The following is a 25,461-nucleotide window of genomic DNA, read 5'->3' on the forward strand; positions in this document are numbered from 1 at the left end:
AGTTTCTTCATTATTCCAATCGATTATTTTTCTAATCTATAAACCAAATTATGTTACTCTTCTGCTTAGAAATTACTTTCCATTACTTACAAGATGAAGTTAAAACTCATTATCATGAAGTAAAAGTCCTTCATAATCTGACTTCAACTTGTCTTTTGAGAATCATACCAGTAAAACCCTTCTTTATGTCTTCTGTTTTAGTCACAGAAAATCATTGAGCGTTCCTTATACTTGCTGGTTGTTTCACTTGTCTGTGTAATTGTGAATGTTTTCTTTAGGATTTGTGTTTTATTTCTTCTTTCCACTTTCCTTCATCTGATAACTGCTCCATGTTCTTTAAATCCTGGCCCCAAATCACCTCCTCTAAAAGTACCTCTAAGATTTTCCAGACGGAGTTAATCATTTCTTATATTTGCTTCTAAAACATAGGAAGCACTTTTCAATTATATTTTATTTTTTTCTCTGTGTGCCTTTGTTCCTTTTGATTATAAACTCCCAATAAAGGTAGGCAATTCTGGTTGTCATATAATAAATATTACTGAATTTAAGTGAAAATTTCAGGATACCATAGAAAAGGACTTTAGGAATAACCACCAATAAGATGTATTTCTCCTTTAATATACATTTCTATTCAACAAATAGGAAACAAATTCTAAATGGTACATAATATAAAGTAGCAGAACCTTGGTACAACCTGATTTTCAATATCATGACATTTCTAAGATTTTGGTCTTCATCAGAAGGGCTCTAAATATGCAGAATTACTTAAATTGTGTTGTTGTACTGAAGTGTCTCTTATATCATTAGGTCCAAAGGAAAGTTTTAGCTTAGGGTATAGTGAAGTCGTAAGTCCAAAACTGATTGAATATTTTATACGCATTATTTCTTCTTGTTTTCTCTTCTTTGTTTTATTGCCAACTCTCAATCAGCAGCAAAATTAACCAATATAAGCAAAAAGAACCTAAATGCAGTTGAGTGTCCTTGTCAATTTTGAACTAAATTGCTAGAACAGATACTAAAAATATATATGTAGCTGATAAACCATAAACGTATATAAGCAATATTTTTAAAAAAGATTTTATTTATTTGAGAGAGAGACCATGAACGAGGGCCAGGGGGCAGAGGGAGAGGGAGAAGCAGACTCCCCACTGAGCAGGGAGCCCAATGCAGGGCTTGTTCCCAGGGCCCTGAGATCACGCCCTGAGCCGAAGGCAGATGCCCAGCTGACTGAGCCACCCAGGTGCTCCCATATGTAAGTGACATTAGGGAAACGTTCATAGTGAGTATAGATTCGTTTTAGCAATTTCTTAGCTATTCTTACTGAAAAAGGGGAGAAGACATATGACCTCTCTGGGTCTCAGTTTCCTCAGTTGTAAAATAAATGGTTGGACTAGGCTCATTCATTTATTAGGAATGCTTATGTACCAGATACCAGCGTTGGAAATACAAAGATGAACAAGATGGGTAGGGCTCTTGTCTTTTAGCAACTTAAACATAGGTGAATTAAAATTTCTTTCCCTCTACGGTTTCATAAACATGGCATGATGATATAAATTAAATGAGATTGATAATGAGGCAGTATCCATTTTTGTTCTTTTTTTTTTCCCAGAAGCACGTTATTGATGTTTTATGATAAAAAGTTCTCATTAGAAGACAAGTTTTAATGGTTGAATTGCAATAAACATATTGCCACTATTTTGTGTAGTAATTGGCTCTTGACTTTAAAACAACAGAAGATTGGTCAATGTATTGACCACAGATAGACTAGGGTTTAGTCAGACATATACACTTTAATTCCCAGAGTCCCTTATAGAGATTTCACTTTGCACACTGACTCTTACTCAATTCTAGATTGACATTATTGTCTATGGCCTTGTATATGACTTGGTAATGGCGACAGGGCATTTTTCTATTCCTTTAAGTGCTGTGGAAGGGACAACTGAATCAAAATTATGCATTATTTGGCCGACTTTTAAAATGGACAATGGATGATGAATAACAAGTTCAAAGAAATAAGCAAATATTCACTGTCTTAATAAATCTGTCCCATGGAAGTTTCGGGGATTGACCAGAATGACATAAAGACACTCAGGGGAAGATAATGATTTTGAATCCATATTATAAATGATTTTTATTTTTAATTAATTAAGCATATATTTGTTAATATCATGAGAGATGTTTTCACTATCAGACTGTGAGTGATCATATCCAAAGAACTGGTCTTTAGAATCAGAAAACCTGTCACTGTACTTAAAAATATATGATCTCAACACATTGCAACCATATTATGTTTCTACTAAGGAAGAAGTGTATGATAAGGAAGTCAATGATAAAGCAGGTGCCTTTTAGCTCACTTTTCCATTTGAAGATTAGAAAATTGTAATATTCCTTAGTGTAACAGGAATATTTCCATGGTATTAAACTGATACGGATTTTTTCCCCCCAGTAACTTTATGGCTTTCAGATGAAAAGCCATGCCTTGTGGTTCAGATTATACTATTTATTCTTTAGTGTAGGCAAGATACCTCTTCTTTTATTGAGGCTGGGAATTGAGGCTTAATGTCTGCTGGAAAGGAGGAAGCTATTAATGGAGGAGAAGTCCTTACTAGGGAGAAAGCAGAAGGCCCTTCTTTTCTGAACATGTGGGAAAATGAGAAGAGGGAAGGAGATATGGTAATGAGGTCAGATTTCTATGCCATCATTTTCCTCACCTAGGGAATAGAACCTAGTGTATGCAGTAGAAGCATCCACATCATAGGGTCTAGTGAAAGCAAGCTAAGAGACTGCAAAACTCAGAGAGAATCTTATATTTGACCTTATCCAATATGGCAAAGACAAAAGCACGAGTATGATGAAGGAAGTTGGCTAATAGATGGCATGAGGCAGCATTCTTGGGTCCAATGGTACGTACAGAGTACGAAGGGATTAAGAAAATCTCTATGTCATGGTGAGAGGATCCGGAGGGACTGATAGTGTCAGTGGACCATCAGAGGCTCAAAGTCAAAACAAAGAGAGTATAAAGGACAGAGTCACAGATCTAAGATCACAAACTCTCATGGTAGATGCCATCATGATGCTTCAGTAGGCTCATCACACAATAGTAGGTATCCATTCAGGAATTAGATCAGACCAGTCACTTAACAACAGAAACTAAAAGGGATCCAGAGGACACTGCAGACATGCAGTATCATCTTCTGCCAGAACACTGTGAGCCCCTAATATTCCCAGACACTGTATAAGGGTGGAGCCAAGAGAATATTCCAATTACCACTGCTACGTAACAAACTATTCAGACACTTACTGGTGTAAAGCAACCATGTTATTATGCTCATGGATTTTATAATCAGAAATTTGGACAAGGGATAGTGAGGATGCTTTTTCTCCAACATGATGTGTAAAGCTTTATCTAAAAACACTCACTGATTGAAAGTAACTTGATTACTGGGGCTACAATCATTGGGAGGTGTCTTCATTCACATGTCTGGTGGCCAATGTTGGCTGTTGGTTAAGATCTCATCTGGGGCTGTCAGCCAGAACACCTCCATCTGGCCTTTACGTGTGGCCTTGTTGTCAAAACATGGAAGTCTTAGGGTAGTTGGACTCCTTACATGGCAGCTCTGGGTTTCAAAAGCAAGTGTCCTAGTAGTCACGATAGAAGATTTATCACTTTTTATGACCTAGCTTTGGAAGTCATGTGTGACACTTTTGCCATATTCTATTGTTTGGAACAATCACAAATTCAGCTAGATTTGAGGGGGATTTTATTTTACTTTTCCCCTGTTTTAAAAAAATGGAAGTATATTTGACACACAGTGTTACATTAGTTTCAGTTGTACAACATAGTGACAGGACAACTCTATGCATTACGCTCTGCTCACCACAAGTGTAGCTATCATCTGTCACCATATGCTGTTACAGTACTATTGACTCTATTTACTATGCAGTACCTTTCATCTCTGTGACTTGCTCATTCCATAACTGGAAGTCTGTATCTCCTATTCCTCTTTACCCATTTTTCCCATCCCTCCATGCCTGTCCCCTATGGCAACCATCAGTTTGTTCTTTGTATTTATGGGTCTCTTTCTCCTTTTGTTTGTTTGTTCATTTGTTTTCTCTTTAGATTCCATATGTAAGTGAAATCACGTGGTATTTGTCTTTCTTTGACTTATTTCACTTGGTGTAATACCCTGTGGGTCTATTCGCGTTGTTGCAAATGGCAAGATCTTGTTATTTTATGGCTGAGTAATATTCATATATCTATGTATCTGTATCTATCTGTCTATCTATATGACATCTTCTTTATCCATTCATCTATGGATGGACATTTGGGTTGTTTCCAGATCTTGGCTATTGTAAATAATGCTGCAATAAACATAGGGCTACATATATCTTTTTGAATTCGTGTTTTTGTTTTCTTTGGACAAATATCCAGTAGTGGAATTACTGGATTGTATGGTATTTCTATTTTTAATTCTTGAAGAACCTTCATACTGTTTTTCACAGTGGCTGTACCAGTTTACATTCCCGCCCACAGTGCATAAGGGTTCCTTTTTCTCCACATCCATGCCAACACTTGTTATTTCTTGTCTTTTTCATTCTAGTTGTTCTGAAAGGTGTAAGGTGATATCTCATTGTGGTTTTGATTTACACTTCACTGATGATTAGTGATGTTGAGCACAAAGATGGGGAATTTTAAATGGCGTAAGTAACCTTAGTGCCTATATGTCATTTATTCACTTAATGCTTGCTATTTTAATTTTAATATTAATGAATATTTATTCCTATAATCTTGAAGTAAATATATTTAAGTAGCTTGTGTCCTGTGTGTTTCAGTTATTGTTACAATTTCTAGGGGAGGGCAGAAATTTACAGAAGGTTATCTCAAAATGCAACTACAATTCCTTACTGTATTTATTATATATGTGCTATCACTTATTATGTTCCATGATGATGTAGTTGAAAGAGCTTTAGATAGAAGACTAGGATTTGGTCATAATTTTGCTATTAAATAAGAAGGTATTTCTCTTTTCAGGGTCTTAGTGTCCTCATGTTAAACAATGAAAAGATGTGTTAGATAAAATAATTTCTAAATTTCCTTCTAGTGTTATGAGTTTATTGGTCTCTCTTATTTTAAGGAGGTAATGAAGAATAATAAAGAATTTATAGTTTAATTTTGCACAAAATGATTCTCATGTATATCTACTTTCTACTTGGTCACACACTGACATTTATGAAGGAATTGTATTTGGCGTATTCCTTTTCTGTATAACTTTATATAGGTTTTGTAGAATCCTGATAAAATAACTGAAGTATGTTTTTATTATAAAGGTGAAAAAAATCCTGTACAATAACACAGCACTTCAAATAAATTTAGAAATACCATAAACGAATAAATGTGAAATTAAATTATCTTTGAACTTCAGGAATATGAGCCAAATTTAATTTTATTGTATCATACAAATACTTCATTTCTACTCATGTGGAAGAATAGAAAAACTAGTGGAAGTAGTAGAATACTTTGGAAAAAAAATAGTCAATTTAAGTACAAATAACTAAGAAAGATTATTGATAGGTATGAAAAAGAAAAGGAAACCTTACCTCCTTTTGGTAATTATTATGAAAGGTAATATATTTGTTTTAGGAAAAGGTATCTAGATACTTCACCTTTTTTTCATTGAGTATTTTATCTTAAATTGTGACTTAAGTATTTTGTGAAATTTGATAACACTAGAGATTTTACTTAATATTAAATTACATAAACTGTTAGCTGAGCATAGTTGAAGCATATTATTTTGGAAGCCACTAAAACATAATAATTGTTTTTGTAGGGTGAAGACTAGAAATGGATTTGTAATTTTTTTCCTTTGCATAACAGAATTTCATTAGAGGTAGTTTATATACATTTTTGACCAGAATTTTTCCCCCCCCAAAAAAATCATATGTAAAACTGTAATTTTTGATAGATTTAAAAATTAATTTGAATGTGCTGGTGAGCCCTGAACCCAATTTCTTTGTCCATTAAGTTCTCTTCCTTTTTTTCCACCTAACAAGGCTCCTTATACATCCCAGAACCCTGGGCATTAGAAGAGCAGTTTGAAAATCAATACCTTATTATAAAGTAATTCTATATTGGTATATAAATGGCAACACTAACTTTTTACAGCATGACCGATTTTAACATAGATAACTTTATTCATTGAAATTTCTAATTATATCTATATGCAATCTAAATGATTGTTTCCTAACTAATAGATAGTAAATTCTATGTCTGAAGGAAAGTAGCATATGAAAGAAAGGTAGTTTAGTTTAAAATGGTGTTCCAAATTTCCTACAAATAATTAAATGAAGTAGGGAGCTTATATGTGAGAAATCAGAGGTTATCCTCAAACAGATGAAATAATGTGTTGCTCTCAGTTGTTCGAACTGGTACATTAAAATCCTGGCTAGATTCATGTTTGTGAAAAGCACAGCACTACTGATTTATCAAAATAGTAGGAGACATACTTTCTTTTGGGTTACTTTTATTGAATCTTCTCACTTTGAAAGATTTAAAATGATTGGAGTGTCAGATCTGAATGTTTCTCTGGATGTTAATGAGCTGTTCAGATTTACTCAGTTGAGGTTAGCAGTAGCTAGAAATCTCTTCAACACATTTTATGGCATTTATATAATGTGTTTGTCTTTGTAGAATGTTTGCCACTGAGCATCTTCCTGAGAAGCAGTCGATAAATTTTTGACTGACAGGAGACAGAGCCACTAGGCTAACAGATGTCTTTGTTGGCAGTCTCAATATAGCAAGAGCAGACTTACTTGTCATTGTTTACATGCTTTCATATCTTCCTCAGTTTTCTGGCACCCTTAGTCATAAACACTGTAGCATCTCCTCTGAACACATAACCTTAGATTCATCTTACCTTTTTCTCATCTCATATTCCAGTAGTCAGCAAAGCAAGAAAAGTTATCATGTCCTTAAGCCCAAGAAACCATAACCATAATTCTCAACCCAAATTTCCATGCCCTTGCGTCAGAACTGGATTATGCTTGTGGGAAGCTGGGCAAAGGCCTGTTGGTTCTCAGATTAGCTTGTGTTTTTCTAGAAAGGGAGAAGCACACCACCAACTAACTGTAACAATAATCTTATCCTTGGTAATGATATCACACTGGACATCACTAATCCTTGAAAACTTTCAGAGTGGTTTGGTGTTATAGAAATTATCCAAACTGCTGGGAAGTTCTCATTTAGACACTTCTACTTGTCAGCCAATGGTGTAATCACATTGTGCTAGGAAATGCTAGAGAGAAACCAACCATGTTCTTTCACTGTAATGACTTTATAAATAGCTTGAGAGGCAGTATTATATTGTGGTTAAGAACAGACTCTTGAGTCAGACTGCCTGGATTCAAATTCCTCTTTTGTCACTTACTAAACTGTGCAGCCTTGGGCAAGTCACTTTACTTTTCTGTCCTTCAATTTCTGTATGTCTTAAGATTATGAAAACCACTGCCTCATGTAGTTGTGAGAATTAAATAAATTAATGTGGTTAAAATGCTGTTTGCTTGCACATATTTAGTAAACACTCTTAGTATTTGCTAGTATCATTAGTTAGTTGGGAGGGCACTTCTTTGTCTCTTCTTGTGTCATTTCTCCATGCTGCATACATTTTGGGCTCATTGAGCTGAACTCTAAAAAGAATTCCAAAAATGCCCTTCTCAGTATTTATTTGCACGAATTCATATGGTCTTGTGTGTATATTCCTGTGTTGCATTTGAAAGAGAAGGAGCTGAGAATGAAGCCAGTGGTGTCTGTTTTCAGTCAGGCCCACGGACTGGGTTTGAATGGCTATGTTTAAAGATGGACAGAACTGGTGCTCAAAAAGAGATCTGGGAGATGCCAGGAAAGAGGTGACGGTCAGAGGCTGAGAGAACTCTCAAGTGAGACTTTGTGAAGAGCAAATAGTTACTTTGAAGTGTTGCAAAATAGCTTTTGAAGGCTGACTTTATTGATTTACCATCACTTACTCCACTTCACTCTAGACTAGTTGCCTAGTTCAAGTAAATCAATACCCTTTTAACACTGGGCACTTAAACAAACAAACAAAAGAAACCTATTTAGTAGGTGCAGGCCCCAAATAGGAAAATTTAAGATCGAGTAGTTTGCCAGGCCCCCCTGCTGGCTCCACAGCTGATCCCCAACAATAGGATATTTTACACCTGGCCATAGATTAGTTGGGTTAGCTCCAATGTGGATGGCTTCCCCTGGGCCATGGTTGAGTGGCCTGAATTCCCATCTCCCCAGTCCTGGGAGAGTTAGAGAAGGTTCCATTCTGATGGATGGGTAATACCAACTACAGCAACCCAGTTGGTGAGTGGAGCTCAGACCTTTGGAGCTTTTCCCCCTACTCATTCCCAAGAACTTCTCTCAGGGCAGAATCAGATCTCACTGGATCCTGCCTCCCAAGCCTGTCACAATAAGTTTATGTCTCATTGGCTTATTTCTTTCTAGTTCCCAGACAGAGAAGAGGGGCCTCAACTACTTTAACAAATCAGAATACAGTAGATGCTCATTATTCATAGCAGTGATGTAGGTATTCTTGGGAACACTGAATTAGCGAATACTGAATCATTGCCCTGGATTGGGTGCCTGGGAGCCTCTGGTCACAACATTTTCATCAACCAGCCAGTATATAACCTTGTTTTATTTGTGTTTCTGTTTTTTTTTTTAATTCTTATTTAGTATATATTGTTGATTCATTAACATTGAACTAACACCCAACAACACTATAACTCCTGCCAGAAGGAAGCTTATCTAACACACGTATTTTGTCCATAAGACATCGCATAGCCTTCTTCTTGTGCTCAGGAACACTGGACACTATTACTTCAGCTCCATGCTTGGGGCATTTTCAACAGATTACCATCAAAAAGCACAAAAATGTGGAAGAGGACACTAAATATACTGAGAAGAACCCTCGTTTAGAAGGACACTTGTTTATACTATGAGAAATAAAACAAGAAGGCAGTGTTGCCTTGTTTGACTACAACTGGCAATGTACATGGGTGACAAATTTTTTACCACTCTGTGCATGTCCGTGTTTGTGAATTTCCATGAAAGCACCATGGGTATCGATTTTTGGATTAAAAATAAGTTTTAGTGAGTAGGCAAATTCATAAATATGGAATTCACAAATACTGAGGATCAACTGTACTCTCCAGGCTGGGTCATATTGACTGGTACCAAGGTATTTTTGATTCGTGAAATTTTTTGATTCAAAACATGCCTACCATCTGAATCTTGAGTGTTAGGATGACTTTGTGTCCTCCTTTTCCCAAGGCAGAAAAACTATCTGCAGTAATTTCCCTACACAGACCAAACCCTGCCTCATTTGGAAAACAATTAAATCCCAGTTCCTAAATTGTCTCCTCAAAAACTTTAACAAATCTTGTCTTATAGCATGATGTAAAATTAGGAAAGAGGCTTTTCCCTTTTAACCTGCAGTGCTCTGGCCTCGTTGCCTCTTCAGGCACCAGCCTTTGCTCAGCTCTCAGGAGTCATGAGAGGTGGTAGTGGAGCTGGTCTGGGAGGTTTCTCAGGGTGCCTCACAGGCAGGAACCGTGGAGGCATAAGGAAATTGAGCAGATGTGTGGGATGACTGCTTTCTGCGTAATTGTGAGAACTCTTTGGAATGTCCCAAAATAACTGGGGACATTTTGGAGGTACCAGTTTTTGGTAATTAGGCTTGTGGAGAGTTATGCCATGATAATTTAAACTTCAAAAGGAAATGTGACCTTATTTTGTAGGCCTGTAAATTTATGATCACTTGCATTACAAAATTCTGATTAAAATACCATAGAGGGGTGGCTTGGAGGCTCAGTTGGTCAAGCTTCTGAATCTTGATCTCAGCTCAGGTCTTGATCTCAGGGTCGTGAGTTCAAGCCCTGCATTGGGCTCCATGCTGGGTATGGAGCCTACTTAAAAAAAGTACCATGGAAATCCATGTAATAGAACACCCATCATTTACTGAATACCTATTGTATGCTATACACACTAAAAGATATTTTACAGGTTTCTTTTATGTAAAAATGGAATTACTACTTCCATTTTGTAAATGAGAAACCATAGGTTAGATAAATGAATAAATATGCTTAAGCTAGAAGGTTAGAAATCTAGAATTTAAAGTTAGATCCATTTTGCTTCAAATTCCACTCTCTTTCTGGTTTACTACATTTCCTCAAACATTCACATCAAAGGGTGACCAAGTAGACGCTTAGGGTGCAAAGAATTTTTAGAAATTTGGTAAGACATGAAAGAAGGATAAATGTACAGGGATAATCTTCTGCAATTCTCTCTATCCCAAGGAATATATTTTTTCTAGTGCCACATGGCAGTCATTAATATACATCAACCTTTAACAATAGTACACGTAGGAGATTGATGTCACAAAAATGATAATATTGATCTTTTGAGAAAACTGGAGCACCTTTTAATAAAGACTGACATTTTAAAAAAAGAGTTCCATCTTATAAATTTACTGAATTTATTTTGTGCCTCATTGAGCTTTAGAAAAATAATTTAAATTTTAATTAATCCAATATATGTACAAGGCTTAAAAATCAAGCAGTTTAAAAGGTTGTGACAAAATGTACCAGTTTTCTACCCCACTTCTTTCTGCCCTAGGTCCTGTCCCTTAGAGGGGAACTGTATGTCCTTCTTTATATCAGTCTTTAACTTCCTTCACATATCTAAAGAAGTTGCTTTAGCCCTAGCTTTTAATTTACTGATTTTAGATACATACTGACTTTTGTCACTGTAATTATGAATTTACCTTACTTATATAAGTCTTCCTATTTCCACTGCCTCTCAATATAGTTTTATCACTCTTTTTGGTTTTCAGTATATCAATATTTATAATATTTTGATGCTGAACTATGTATGTCTTGTACCATGATTATGTTTCATGTCCTTTACAATGATTTGTTGACATCTTTATTTGCTGTCTCTACTCTTCTGTCCTCCTTGTTCCTGTGGAATTGTATCTTTTCATTCATTACTATCAATTTTGAGGGGTTTTGGAATAGATATAAAATCATGTTGAAGTGGAATTTCGATGTTATTACCCCTATATAGCAACTGTTGGATTGGAAGTGTGACTTACAGACCTTTACAGGTGGATGTGAGTAAAAATTGGAGCTTTTCTCCGTCCTTATGAAATGATGGACAGAGCATATTGCTTCTCTCTTTGCAACAGTCCACAAGGCACCTGTGTACTTTCCTAGACTCTGGAATTTGGCATTTTTGTGGTATCTCATGACCCATTTAAAAATAAATCTTTTTTCCTAATCACTTTGAGTTAATTTGTTTTTTTTTATAAAAATCCAATGTATTGCTGACCATGCTGTCTATAATAGGAGAATCCAGCCCATTTCCATTTTGCGTAAAATCTGCTGTACTACTTTTTTTCCATCTTAAGATGACTATTTCTGGGGCGCCTGGGTGGCTCAGTCATTAAGCGTCTGCCTTTGGCTCAGGGCGTAATCCGAGAGTCCTGGGATCGAGCCCCACATCTGGCTCCCTGCTCCGCTGGGAGCCTGCTTCTTCCTCTCCCACTCCCCCTGCTTGTGTTCCCTCTCTCGCTGCCCGTCTCTCTCTCTCTGTCGAATAAATAAATAAAATCTTAAAAAAAAAAAGATGACTATTTCTTTAATTATATTGTTTCCTTTTTCTCTTTATTTTTGCATACTTGTTGAATTTACATTTAATTCCCTCTTTTCCTCTTGTTTTTTTTTTTTTTAAAGATTTTTATTTTATTTATTTGACAGAGAGAGAGACAGCCAGCGAGAGCGGGAACACAAGCAGGGGGAGTGGGAGAGGAAGCAGCAGGCTCATAGCGGAAGAGCCTGACGTGGGGCTCGATCCCAGAACTCCGGGATCACGCCCTGAGCCGAAGGCAGACGCTCAACCGCTGTGCCACCCAGGCGCCCCCCTCTTTTCCTCTTGTTAATTTAGGAATTCTGCTGTGTGTTTCCATTCCATGTTTCTAATAAGACGTATGTTTTTACTATTGCATGAAAACAGGATACTAATGATATTCTCCCCCATGCTTTATTTCACCACTGCTTTCTCTCCAATACAATGGTATATTTAAAGTGCTTTTACTTTTCTCTCGCTATAATACCTCCATTTTGCTGAAAAAGTTTATGACTTTTAAGGCAGCTATTATGTTTTCTTTAAAAATATTTATTTATTTACTTATTTTTATTTATTTATTTAAAGCTTTTTAAAAATTTATTTGAGAGAAAGAGAGCCTGAGCAGGGGAAGAGGCAGAAGGAGAGAGAAGGGGAGAAACAGACTCTCTGCTGAGCAGGGAGCCCGATGTGGGGCTCGATCCCAGGACCCTGGGATCATGACCTGAGCTGAAGGCAGACTTTTAACCAACTGAGTCACCCAGGTGCCCTTCCCTTATTTATATTACACATTCTCTTTATCCATTTAGATTTAATGATAATGCTCTTTCCCTCCTCCTAATATTTCTCCATCTGCGTTGACCCATTTGCCTAGTTTCTCAAACATTTTCTTCAGATGTGGCATGTTGGTTATGTATTGTCTGAATCCTTGACTATCTGACATACCTTTCTTTTGCCCTGGCAGGTAATTGATATCTTGGCTAGCTTTAGGATTCTTGGTTTGCAGTTCTAACTTATCGATTGTTTGTAGATATTCTATTGTTTTCTAGCTTCCAGAGTTGTGGAGGAGGAGTCTGGTATTTGTCTCATTCTTTTGCCTTCTGAAGTAACTTGTTCTTACCACATGAGAACTTATAAAATTTTCTCTTTACCCTCGTTTATCATTTTCCTATGGTTGCTGTAACAAATTACCCCAAACTGTGTGGCTTAAACAATAGAAATTTATTCTGCACAGTTCTGGAGGCCAGAAGCCTGAGATAAGGATCACTGGGCTGAAGTCAGGGTGTCAGCATTCCCACACTCCCTCTGCAGGCTCTAGGGGCGATTCCTTTCCTTGCCTCTTCAAGTTTCTAAATATGCTGCAAACATTTGCTCTAAATGTTTAGAGGATCTTCAGAATAGATGAGCAATAGAAAGCATTAAGAATACATCTCGTTTTCCAGCTTCTGGTAGCTGCCAGCATTTCTTATCTGTGTCTATATCAGACCCTGTCCACTTCTGTCTATGCATAATATATTATCTGCCTCTCTCTTATGATGGCATTTAGGGACTACTCAAATAATCCAGGGTGATCTCACCATCTCAAGATCCTTAACTTAATAACATCTGCAGACTTTATCATATAAAGCAACATTCATGGGTTCCAGAGATTATCTACCTGATGTCCTTATTAAACCTTGAATTTCCAGATCATTGCCAGGTATGCCTTGGCTGTGTCTTTTAAGGTCTCCTTGAATCTTGGTAAGGACCTTAAATTGGTAGGTTTCTTATTTATTTATTTATTTATTTATTTATTTATTTATTTATAAAAATATTTTATTCATTTATTATATTTTGGAGAGAGGGAGAGAGTGAGTGGGGGGGGAGCAGAGGGAGAGGAAGAGAATCCCAGGCAGACTCCATGCTGCATGCGAAGCCTGACCCAGGGTTTCATCCCACAACCCTGAGATCATGACCTAAGCCAATACCAAGAGTCGGATGCTTCACCCACAGAGCCACGTAGGTGCCTCTCAAATCTTCCTTAAGACGACATAAATGTTCCTTTGTGATTTATATAATTTTTACTTTGTTACTTTTTACTTCTGAAATATGACTTATTATTAGATAGTCTAAATCATCATTTATTTTTCTTTTCCCTCATGATTATACTGTCTTCATATTTTTTCTCTCTTTTTAGGTATTTCATCCTCTAGATCTTCAAAGACACTAATTTGGTTCTCGTTAACTTCAATTAACCTATTTAACTTTGAATTAAAAATATTTTCCAGAAATATTTTTCTTAATATAGTGAAATCACAGATGATTTAATTATTATTTTGTGTTGCTGTTTGTCTGATCTAGTAGTTTTAATGTACTACTTGTTTTCTTTTTCCTTTTTATATTACCATTTATATGATTATATATGTATGTATGTATACATATGTATGTATGTTTTGTTTTTCCCTTGCCTTAATTGTACTGTTCTTTTGTTTTTTATTTATTTTATTTGTTTTATTTTTTATTTATTTTATTTATTTTTTATTTATTTTTTTATTTCCCATTGTGGCTTAGGTTAAGCTGCTGGGGTATCTTAGAGATGCCAGACTCTAATCGGGAAGTACTTTCTGCTGCCATGGGCTTGTTGGTTCACATTTACTGTTTGTTTGTTTGTTTGTTTTAGAGACCGGGCAGGAGGGGCCGAGGGAGAGGAGAGAGAATCTTAAGCAGGCTCCATGCTTGGGGCGGAGACGAATGGGGCTCAATTCATGACCTGAGCCTAAATCAAGAGTTGGACGCCCAACTGACTGAGCCGCCCAGGTGCCCCCAGATTTACTAATTTTTTGTTGTATACTGGACGTTCTAACATGTTTTTGAAAGTCTGACTTTTAAAATTTTTCCTTTAAGAAATACTGGTTTTTGAGCTGGCAGACAGAGACAGATAATTTGCTAGTGGATCATCTTTATGCTTCAGAGACTGTTTTTAAGTTTTACCAAATTTTTTAAGGGTCTAGAGTACATCTTAAGATGCTAATAAAATAGCCCTACTCCAATGATATGACCCTTCCACGAGGTGTCAGCTGAGTTCCTGAGTTCAGTGAGGTCTCTCCATTTTGGCTAGTCAGAACTTCTATATTTTAAGCAGTTTGCAAGCACCAGGATATCCATTTTATTTTACAATTCCTAGAAGTAGTTCTCTCCTGGACCATTTTGAGTCTTACTGCATGCATGCACAGCTTTAGAATTTAGCCAAAGTGTTGAGATGATCCCTATGTAGATTTGTGAGGTCTTTTTCAGTGCAGCTTCCTTGTCTACAGTATCCAGTTCCACAAACTACAACCCCTTCAGCAGCTCCAGATTTTATTATCTACCTCCTCAGCTCAGTGATACTGCTGTGCTCTGCTTGACTTTTTTCCCCTACATTATAGTCTAGAAATTTTCCCAGGCAGAAATTTACGGCTATTATGGGGCTTGCCTTATGTGTTTCCTCCTTTTCAGGAATCAAAATTAAATGCTGCCTTTTGACCAAGGTCTGAAAATATTGTTTTATGTATTTTGTCCAGTTTTACAGTCATTTACTGTAAGAAGAGTAGTGTGGTATCAGCTAATTTATTATATTTGAAATAAGGAATTCTCCCACTGTGTACATGATATCCTCACTTGAAAATTTCAAAGACATTTTAAATGAAATGTCCAAAGAAATTTCTGGTTTTCTTTCCCTAAATGTTGTCCAGTTATACAAGTAGAAATGCAGAAGTTGTCTTTTATACCTCCCTCTTTCTCACCTCCCACGTCCAGTGAATCATCAAGATCCCTGAGTATCTCTTGTATTTATGCTTCCTTCCTTCTCAACTACTTACCTGGTAGACCAAGATATCATGCTGAAATAGCCTGTCAACTAATTTATTTAGCTCTTGCCTCCTTCTCCCCCAATCTGTCTTCTCATCTTGTGTAAAAGCAAACCTGATTATGTTTGTTTCCTCCCTACCTCCTGGTAGGAATCCTTCAGTGGATTCTGTATGATGTGAGTAAAACTGTTTAACCTGATTTTTTAGTCTCTGTGATCTTTTCCTTACCTACCATTCCAGTTTGGTGAGGATCTCATTTACCTTATTCTTTTCACTTTATTCCGTGAGATTTTGTTCATGCTGTTTTCTTTCTAGGAATGATCTTCCTTTATTCACTTAGTTAACCATTTCTCATCCTTTAGGCATCAGTCCAATTCTTTCTTCTTTGGGACAATTCCTTGATTTCATTGACTAGGTTAAATTCTTCAATTAATATGCTCTAGTAATTAATGTACATCAGCTGAATTTTCACATTTGTATGATTTCTTTTGATTTAATGTCTTTATCTTTTACTAGAATAAATGTCATGAAAGCTGTTTTGTTCATAATTTTATTGCCCATACTTAGAAATAGCAGTGAATAAAATAGCAAAAAGAGGTGAAATAAAGGTGATTAATTAATATTGGTTGGTTGAATAAGTAAATCTGCTCAGAATGAATAATACATACATATCCATAAATACAACAATGCTCACAAATGTTATCACTATGAGAATTGTAGGCATAATTTCCGTTAGGAATGTAAGATTCATATCTCTATCAGTGACAGAACTATCACAATACCAATTTCCAAATCGAATGAAAAACCCCTTTTCTGTGAATTCTGCTTGTATCAAATTGTAAATGAATGCTTAACATTTTCTTGCTGTTTCTAGAATCTAAATACTAAAGTCCCAAAGGTATGTGTAAAAAGTATTTCTAAAATCATGCACATAAATGTATATTTATATTTCTATGTATATTTCTAAAATATACACATAAAATGAATAACAGCCAAAATTCTATTCAACATTTTTATGTTGTAATTCTATGATACTTACTTATGCTAATGTACCACGTATTGTTCTTAGTGCTTTACAAGTATTAACTTATTTATCAGAACATTATGAGATAGATATTATTATCATATGCATTTTATAGATGAAGAAACAGAGGTACATATGTATGAAATAATTGTCTAATGTTCAACAATGGAATCAGGGTTTATTTCAGGCTCTTTGGCTTTGGAGAGTTTAGTATTTCCTCAGATTCTCTTTGCGTGGCTTCTAAGACCTAGCTAGTTAACCTGAAAGCCATAATAACTTGAGGGTAAAGGTTTGCCCCTCGGTACAACAGTTTTTTGTGTTTTTTTTTTTTAAATTTTAATGCCTATTCCACACTGGGGATTAAAAATCTGTATTTTCTTTTTCATCTCAGCAAAGAAGCAGGTGAGAAAAGAGTATTTATGTGAAGTTAGGGATAGGTACCTTGTGAATACTCTCTATGAAGTATTTCTTTCACCTCAGACTTTCTCCAAAGTAAAATAGTGTTAATTCTGAAATATTTGTGGGAAGTTGTAAAATGGCCAGAATTTATTAGTGACTTATTAGACTGAATGAGAGAAGCCAGAAAATTAGTTATATATACTCAATTTGGTAAATGATCTGTCATAGAATTCGATTTAACAGATCCTTTTAAGAAGAGTGTAGATTTTTATAGGTTTGGCATGGTGTCAAAACTTATGAAATACTTGGAGGTCTCAATTCATCAGTGGCCTCAAAATAGATTCTCTTTAATGAAAGTTAAAAGTTAAAAGGCAAAATTGAAATACAGCCTGCTTTAGTGTTTCACAAAATTGCCAGATTGCCAGATGATACTTAATTGGAAGCTCAGAAAATAATGATGAGCAACCTAATCAGGAAAAATCTATTTGGTCTAAATCTCTAGAGAAGGAGGTTGCACAGACAGTAAACAACAAACTGGAGACATTTAAAAATGAGTCTGACAATGAAAACCAAAACCAAACCACCTCCTCCTCACAAAAACAGGCAGAAAAACAACAACAAAGAAAACAGCCGTTTAACTTAATATATAACACTATGTTATTTTTGAGAAAGTTAGACTTCTTCCAGTCAAGAAATTGTAAAAAATGAAAAGTAGTTCTGAGTGCTTCTATATAATAGGGTTTGTCTATATTTTGCAGTGGCTGCTAAAAACCTTTAGTCAATGTCCATGGCACATTTGCTGTATTTAAGAATTAGAGCTTGGTATGATTCAGTAATCGCACTACTGGGTTTTTACCCAAAAAGTACAAAAACACTAATTCAAAGGTATACATGCACTCCTATGTTTATTGCAGCATTACGTACAATAGTCAAATTATAGAAACAGCCCAAGTGTTCATTGATAGATGAATGGATAAAGAAGAAGTTGTATATATATACACAAAGGAATATTATTCAGCCATAAAAATGAAATTTTGCCATTTGCAACAACATGGATGGAGCTAGAGAGTATAACGCTAAGTGGAATAGGTCAGTAAGAAAAAGACAAATACTATATGATTTCACTCATATGTGGAATTTAAGAAACAAAACAAATGAGCAAAGGAAAAAAGAGAGAGAGAAACCAAGAAACAGACTCTGAACTATAGAGAGTATACTGATGGTTACCAGAGGGGAGGTGGGTGGGGGATGGGCGAAATAGGCAATGGCACTACAATAGGTCCAATTTTTTAAAAAGATTTTATTTATTTGAGAGAGAGAGCAAATCTGAAGCAGACTCCGCCCTGAGTGCAGAGCCCCATGCAGGACTCAATCCCACAACTACGAGATCATGACCTGAGCTGAAACCAAGAGTCAGATGCTCAACTGACTAAGCCACGCAGGCACCCTGGGTCCAGTTTTGTCAGAACTTGAGGGAGAAAAAAATGTGTGGCCAGGGAACTAGAAGTTTTATTCTGTAAATTCAGAATTGCATTGCTTTTCTTAAAATAGCCATCTTAACCCCTGGGTACTTTTATTAGAGGTGCAGAAGAAATTCCAGGGGTTCTTTAGAGCTGTACTGTCCAATAGTAGTGGCTATTTAAACTCAAATTTAAATTAATTAAAATCAGAAATTTAATTCCTCAGTTGCATTAGCCACATTTTAATTGCTCAGTAGCCATTTGTGGCTAGTGGTTACCATGTTGGACAGAACAGACACAGATATTGAACATTTCCATTATTCCAGAAAGCTATATTGCAGAGCAGTGTTTTTGAGTTTTGTATTTGACCCTTTCAGTACTGTTGTCAGTCTCCATGGTCGTATTCAATCTGTCTGAAGTCCATAGGTCCTATTAGTTTTCTATGTGGACATATTATGGTAGAAATACCTTTCACTATTCATTTCTTTTTTTTTTTTTTTTTTTTTTTAAGATTTTTTAAATTTATTTATTCGACAGAGATAGAGACAGTCAGCGAGAGAGGGAATACAAGCAGGGGGAGTGGGAGAGGAAGAAGCAGGCTCATAGCAGAGGAGCCTGATGTGGGGCTCGATCCCAGAACGCTGGGATCACGCCCTGAGCCGAAGGCAGATGCTTAACCGCTGTGCCACCCAGGCGCCCCTCACTGTTCATTTCTTAAGACTCAGTTTCCTAATTTGTGGAGAGCAAGACGTAATTTACAGGTTTTTTTTTTTTTTTTGAGAATTAATGTGAAATAATATGAGAAAACCTTCTGACACATAGGTTTTCAATAAACACTAATTTGCGTTCTCTATAATGTAATAACTATTTTCCATGACAGTAGATCATAATTCCTAGAAAATCAGGAAAAAATTATAGGAAAAAATATATATATACTCTGAACTTAGAGAAAGCTTGTTCAGACCTCTATATTACTTTTCTCTTGTATTCTTTGTCTTTTTATTCTTTTCTTGTCCTGCCATAGTACTTCTTAGGAAATGTACTCAAGTCCCTGATGACTGTGCCCTTCTCAGGCCCTGGCTTCTGTACTTGTCTGTTTACCATCAAAATTGTGCAAGGGAGTAACAAGCAATGTCCAAGTGGCTTACCTGTGTGCCAAACATATTTCTCCTGGCCTCCTTTATATAATAGTGGCTTTACCTCTTCCTAATGATCAGGTTCAATTACCTCTGTCCAGCCTTGTGGCTTCTCTTCTTGCCTAATGATTCTTTGTCATGTAAAGCCCAAGTGCCAGGCTGACAGTTGTAGCTTAAAGTTCAGTGGCACTTTTGCTGTTTCCCCTGGTAGAAGTATTTCTCCTTTGGGAGTCAGGACGTCTCAACCCAAAGAGCCCCAAATTGTGAGGCAGGAAACAAAAACTCCCCAGGTGGTTCCCTGGGAGTGATACAAGTGAGACTATCTCTTCTTTTATCCCTAATTTCTCAGTTTTATGAATTTACCGTTTGGGAACACAGTGTCATTGTATGTACATAGATGTGTATATGTAAGTGCATACTGTGTTCCAGAGAATAGTGTCTCATTCTTGTAAGATATTGTCTCTGAGCTGGTGCTTCAGCTATACCGTCAGTGGGCTTTTCTTTGCTCTATCAGGGTGGCAGGTTTTGAGTGGTGCAGTATGTGAGAGGACCACTGAATCCCAAGTTCGTGTGCCTATGGCTGCACCTCTATTGTTCTGATGTGATTTTTTGTGAGATTCATGTCAATGGATCAAATATGCTTTAAGCTTTTGGATAATGGTACAGGCCCAATGGGAAGGAGAGGGTAGCCTTAAATATGCCTTAATTTATATGCCTATAATATAAAGGCCTTAGCAGACCAATAAATACGTTGCTCCTCCAGGGTAGAAGATGTAATTTGACACCAAGTATCTCCTTGTTCTCCTTGAAATCCAATGTCTTTCATTTTTAACCTTTAATTGCTATTTAAGCACCCTTAGCTGTTTATTGTCTTTTTTCTAAACCATCAGTTGTCTCCAGCAATAACCATCCAATTCCATTGTTATTATAATTATACTGTTTCTCCGATATTTCTCAAACTACTGATGAGTTCCATATACTAGTGCATCTCCTTCCACTGTTGGCCATCCCAGGTCATCACCAGTCACAGTTTAATATTTATATTGCTACACCGCTGGTAACTGTTTATATTCCACCTATTCCTAGACATGTGTTCCCATTGCCAGCCATCCAGCAGGTGATTAGATTCCAGAATTTACTATTTTAAGTGGGATTCCCTAGGAGGCCAACTCTGAGACAGAGACTAGTGTGAAGGAAGTTTCCTAGGGAGTCCTCTCGAATTAATAACCTCTGAATAGGGTTGCCAGATTTAGCAGGTAAAAATATACGATGCCTAGTTAAATTTAAATTTCTGGTAAACAATGACTAATTCGGGACATAATTATCTGAAATTTCAAATTTCCCTGGGTGTCCTGTATTTTAGATGACAACTCTATCTGTGGAGAAAGTGAAGGACGCAGGAGTTGGAAGTCCAGAGAGAAGTTGGACTGCTTACTATTTAGTAGCAACTAAGGCCTCAGCGGACCCTGTAGAGAAATGAAACTGGAATGGCTCTTCAGGTTGTCCTGAGGCTAGATTTCTGCACCCTGGCATTGACTAGTCATGGGGTGCAGGCTGTAGTTGGGAAAGAATCATGGCCTTGGGGAAGGCAGCCCTCTTCAGCTGAGATTAACTTGCTGAGAGGGCTGTCAGCCGGCAACACTCCTAGCAGCCAGGGGAATACAGTTCTGAAGGGAGTACCTGGGGGATATATCAGAGCATCTATTTTAATCATCATCATTATAATCAGCATCCTCATTTTTATCTCCTTTCATGTGAATGTGCTCTGGATGTTATATGACAGCTCACACTGAGAATAAGACCTTCAGTGACTGTTCCCTAGGCAGGGTCTTTGTCACTGCTAAAGGCTCTGAATGGAGGCCCTTACTCTCAATTTCTGACACCCTTACTCTCTGTTTCTGAACTGTGGCAGTCCATTCTCAGATCAAGGTCCTGCCACTGCTCGGAAAGCTGGGTAGGAACCCTTGCTAAGAATAAGTCTTCTTTGTCAGTTTGGTTGCTGATTCTGTGTTTTTTTTTCCCTCTAATACCAATGGTGGTCAAGACGCTTGACCAACGCTAAGTAATCCTTCCGTGTTCTTGATTTCTTGGCCTCTCTGCTCTAGGACCTCAATCCATTTTGTTTTTCCCTGTCTCTTGTATTTTTAAGATCTTCAACTTTCAAGAATTCAAGTCTCGTATACTGAAGGTATACTGTCTTGACCCATATCTTTCTTTAGCTTCAATTTAGTCCTTTAGAAGAGTAATCTATACTTGCTATTTGTTTCCCTCACTTTCTCTACCTGCTGCCATTTGTCTTTCAACTATACTCACCTACTGAGTGAGTGAAAGGCTACTTGTTTCTTCTTAATTGCCTAAGCCAGTGGCCATTCTTTTAACTTTTATTTTGCTGGAACTCCTATTTGAAATCATATGTTAATCTCTCCTTCTGAAATTCTTTACTTCTTTGACTTTTTTCCAAATTATTTTTAATTTTTAATGTTTTAATTTTTATTGGAGATATAGTTGACCTACAATATTAGTTTCAGGTGTATAACATAGTGATCTGGCAATTATATGCATTATATAATGCTCACCACAATGTGTGTAATTACATCTGTCACCATACAAAGTTATGACAGTACTATTGATTATATTCCCTAAGTTGTAATTTTCATCCCTGTAACGTATTTATTTTATAACTGGTAGTTTGTACACTCTGATTCCCTTTATCTATTTTGTTCATCTCCCCAGGCCCCTCCCCTCTAGCAACCACCAGTTTGTTCTTTGTATTTATGTGTCTCTTTTTGTTTGCTTGCCTTTTCAACTCTGGAAGTCTCCTGGTTCTCTTCATTTCCCAGGACTTCTCCATCTCTACCTTATTCCTTTGTCTCTTAAAGGGTAGGTTCTTTTATTTTATTCCAGTTGTCTTATGATTCTGTATCTTCTCTCTGAACAATATTATTTCCTCTATAGTTTCTTTTTTTTTTTTAAAGATTTTATTTATTTATTTGACAGAGATAGAGACAGCCAGAGAGAGAGGTAACACAAGCAAGGGGAGTGGGAGAGGAAGAAGCAGGCTTCCAGCTGAGGAGCCCGATGTGGGGCTCGATTCCAGAACTCCGGGATCACGCCCTGAGCCGAAGGCAGACGCTTAACGACTGAGCCACCCAGGCGCCCCTCCTCTATAGTTTCAACTAATATTTATATGCTGGTTACTCTTGGTTTTATCTCTTCCAACTAAGGTCTTTCCCCTGAGTTTTAAATTTATATATTCAACTCTCCAAAGGTTATTTCCATTTGGATGTTCCAAAGATACATCAAAGGCAATATAAAGAAAACTAAAATCACCATGAACTAGGTCCCCTTCCCCATGTATGTTTGTGGCACTCACACACTCAAATTTGAGTTCTTAGAGCTATCTTTGACTCCTTCCTCTTACTTTCTATATTCAGTAAACCATTTCATCTTGATAATTTTACCTCTTAAGTGTTTCTGGAACTTCTCCCTTTCATTAATCTAATCTTTCTCATATTTTTCTTCCACAGAATTGCTAGAATGATATATAAATCTAGCCATGTCAGTGTTCTGATTAAAATGTTTTATCAGCTCTCCTTCAACTATAATCTAAAGTCTAAGATAAAACTTTCATTCTGGACTGGACTTTTCTTCCTTCCTTAAAGAATTAGAAAACTGGACAAAATATGTGTTGGAACAAATTTTGGACATTGGTCAAAGAGTTGGCACAATACTGAAGGAAGGGAAACAAGGTAAGCCTACTGTCTTCCCAGCTTTCTGCCTTCAGGCACTTTCTGGACTACAATGTAGGAAGAGGTGTCTTGAACAGAGCATTATGGTGTCATTGAATTAAGCAGACAGAATTTGGTGTCTGGGAATCTTTAGGCCTCTAGAATTTGTGGAGCAGAATAACAAAGAGGTGGAAGCTGCATGGAAAGAGAATGTCGGAAATCCGTATAGAAATCCCCTTGAGTTTGTTCCTAAATACTAAGCTATACAGATGTATGAAGAAACTCCCTGAGGCCAGGCAAAGAACAGCAAGGAAGCTATAAGTATAGGGCTGAATTTGGGAAACTTCACATTTGAATTTTGATCAGCTAGAATGAAGAGTTATTCTTGAACACTGGAGCCTTCAGGGAAACTTCGAAGGGGGTTATGCCTCAGTGCAGCTAAATTGTTTGTCTCTCTCAGCCGGGTTTCTAGTCAAAAGAATTTGAAAACTATTTTCTTATTTCTCTCGAGAGTGGTATAGTACCATTTAAATGCATCAGAGAGGTGTTAATTCATTGTATACAGTGTTGCCTTAGACACTAGAGTTTAATTCTCTTGTGGAATCGTCATTGAGAAAACTTAAACCCACTCTTTAAAGCTTACATATGAACTTCAAAGGATAAAGTAAGTTGCCAGACGAAAATCTAATCTCCAACAAATGTAGAATACATACAATATCCATCACCGAATCAAAAATTACTAAACTTATGGAAATTGCGCCCATAGCTAGAAGAAAATCAGTCAATAGAAACAAACAAAAATTGATAGGAATGATGAAATTAGCAAATGATATTAAATAAATGATAATAAATGATAATATATTTCTTATGGATATTATAAATGCACTCAAGGATTTAAAAGAAAACATATGAGAAGGAAAATGGAAGTTATAAAATTAAGAAAGTAGAACTTTAAGAGATGAAAAATACAATATCTGAAAAAAATTCCCTGAATGGGCTTCATAACGAGTGAGACATTGCAGAAGAGATTAGTGAACTTGAATACATAGATAGAAAGTATAGAAAATGAATCCCAAACGGAAAAAAAGAAAAAGACTAAAAAATATAGAGTCTCAGTGAGTGACCTTTGGGTTAATATCAAGCAGTCTATGAAATGTATAATTCCAGGAGAAGAGAAGAGCAGAACAAAAATTATTTAAAGTCCAGTGCATTCACATGTCTCATTGTGCATTTGATGATCTGTCTTTTGACTGTCTTTCATATTTCAAATCTGAGCCAATTCCTGACACTTGGTTTTCTCTTCAGTTCTCTGAATGACTCATAGTTTATCAGACATAATATGCTATTTCTTATCTCTGTGTCTTCATTCATTATGGTGTCTTTGCCTGGAATACTCTTAATGCTTACCCTTGAGCCATCTAAGCATACTTCTATTTAAAGTCTCACCTCATGAGTCACCTCCAGGAAGCCTTTCTTAACTCGCCCTTCACTTTCCACCCAACTAGGGATAGTTGTACTCATCAGCGCTCCCAAAATACCTCTGCATATCTCTACTCTTATATTAAACCATTGTATTACAGAGATCTGTTTTTAGTCTGTTCTACTGGAAGGAGTAAGTCTAATTTATGTTTCTATCTCTAGCACTTAGAAGGATTGGCACAAGATTTGTTGAGGCATGAGTAAGTGATGACTTCATTGATCTGACTTTGGGTCTGCATTTGATACTTTCATAGAGATATCATTAATAATAATAAGAATCTAATTTTCCATAAATCTCCTTTAGTATGGCTTACTTCTTTATTTGAAAATCAAAATATATTATCTTATTATCTTATATTATCTTAATCTAATTTTAAAGTCTGAATGTAATATCTTGGTAACTTATTTGATAAACATATATCCATATATTTTATATTTATTCTTCACTTTTTTTTTTAAGATTTTATTTATTTATTTGACAGAGATAGAGACAGCCAGCGAGAGAGGGAACACAAGCAGGGGGAGTGGGAGAGGAAGAAGCAGGCTCATAGTGGAGGAGCCTGATGTGGGGCTCGATCCCATAACGCTGGGATCACGCCCTGAGCCGAAGGCAGATGCTTAACTGCTGTGCCACCCAGGCACCCCTATTCTTTACTTCTTAATAAAGCTTCAGTGCATAAGTCTAGGATTCCAGATGAGGAATTATGGAATTTATAATTCAGTGCCAT

The 25,461-nt window shown here is 36.5% G+C and overlaps 1 long non-coding RNA gene across 5 annotated transcripts in view; it reads left to right on the top strand.

Moving 5' to 3' along the window:
* Window positions 1-25,461, top strand: part of LOC123000837 (uncharacterized) — a 218,612-nt gene that overhangs the window by 37,685 nt on the left and 155,466 nt on the right. The window contains exon 3 of one of the 5 annotated variants that reach the window (XR_008957711.1): window positions 14,343-14,479. The exons of the other annotated variants lie outside the window; for them this stretch is intronic. This is a non-coding gene — a long non-coding RNA (uncharacterized LOC123000837). The remainder of the gene's footprint in view (window positions 1-14,342; window positions 14,480-25,461) is intronic. 5 annotated transcript variants of the gene reach the window in all.

This window comes from Ursus arctos, unplaced genomic scaffold (assembly GCF_023065955.2).
Source record: "Ursus arctos isolate Adak ecotype North America unplaced genomic scaffold, UrsArc2.0 scaffold_6, whole genome shotgun sequence".
Lineage (NCBI taxonomy): Eukaryota > Metazoa > Chordata > Mammalia > Carnivora > Ursidae > Ursus > Ursus arctos.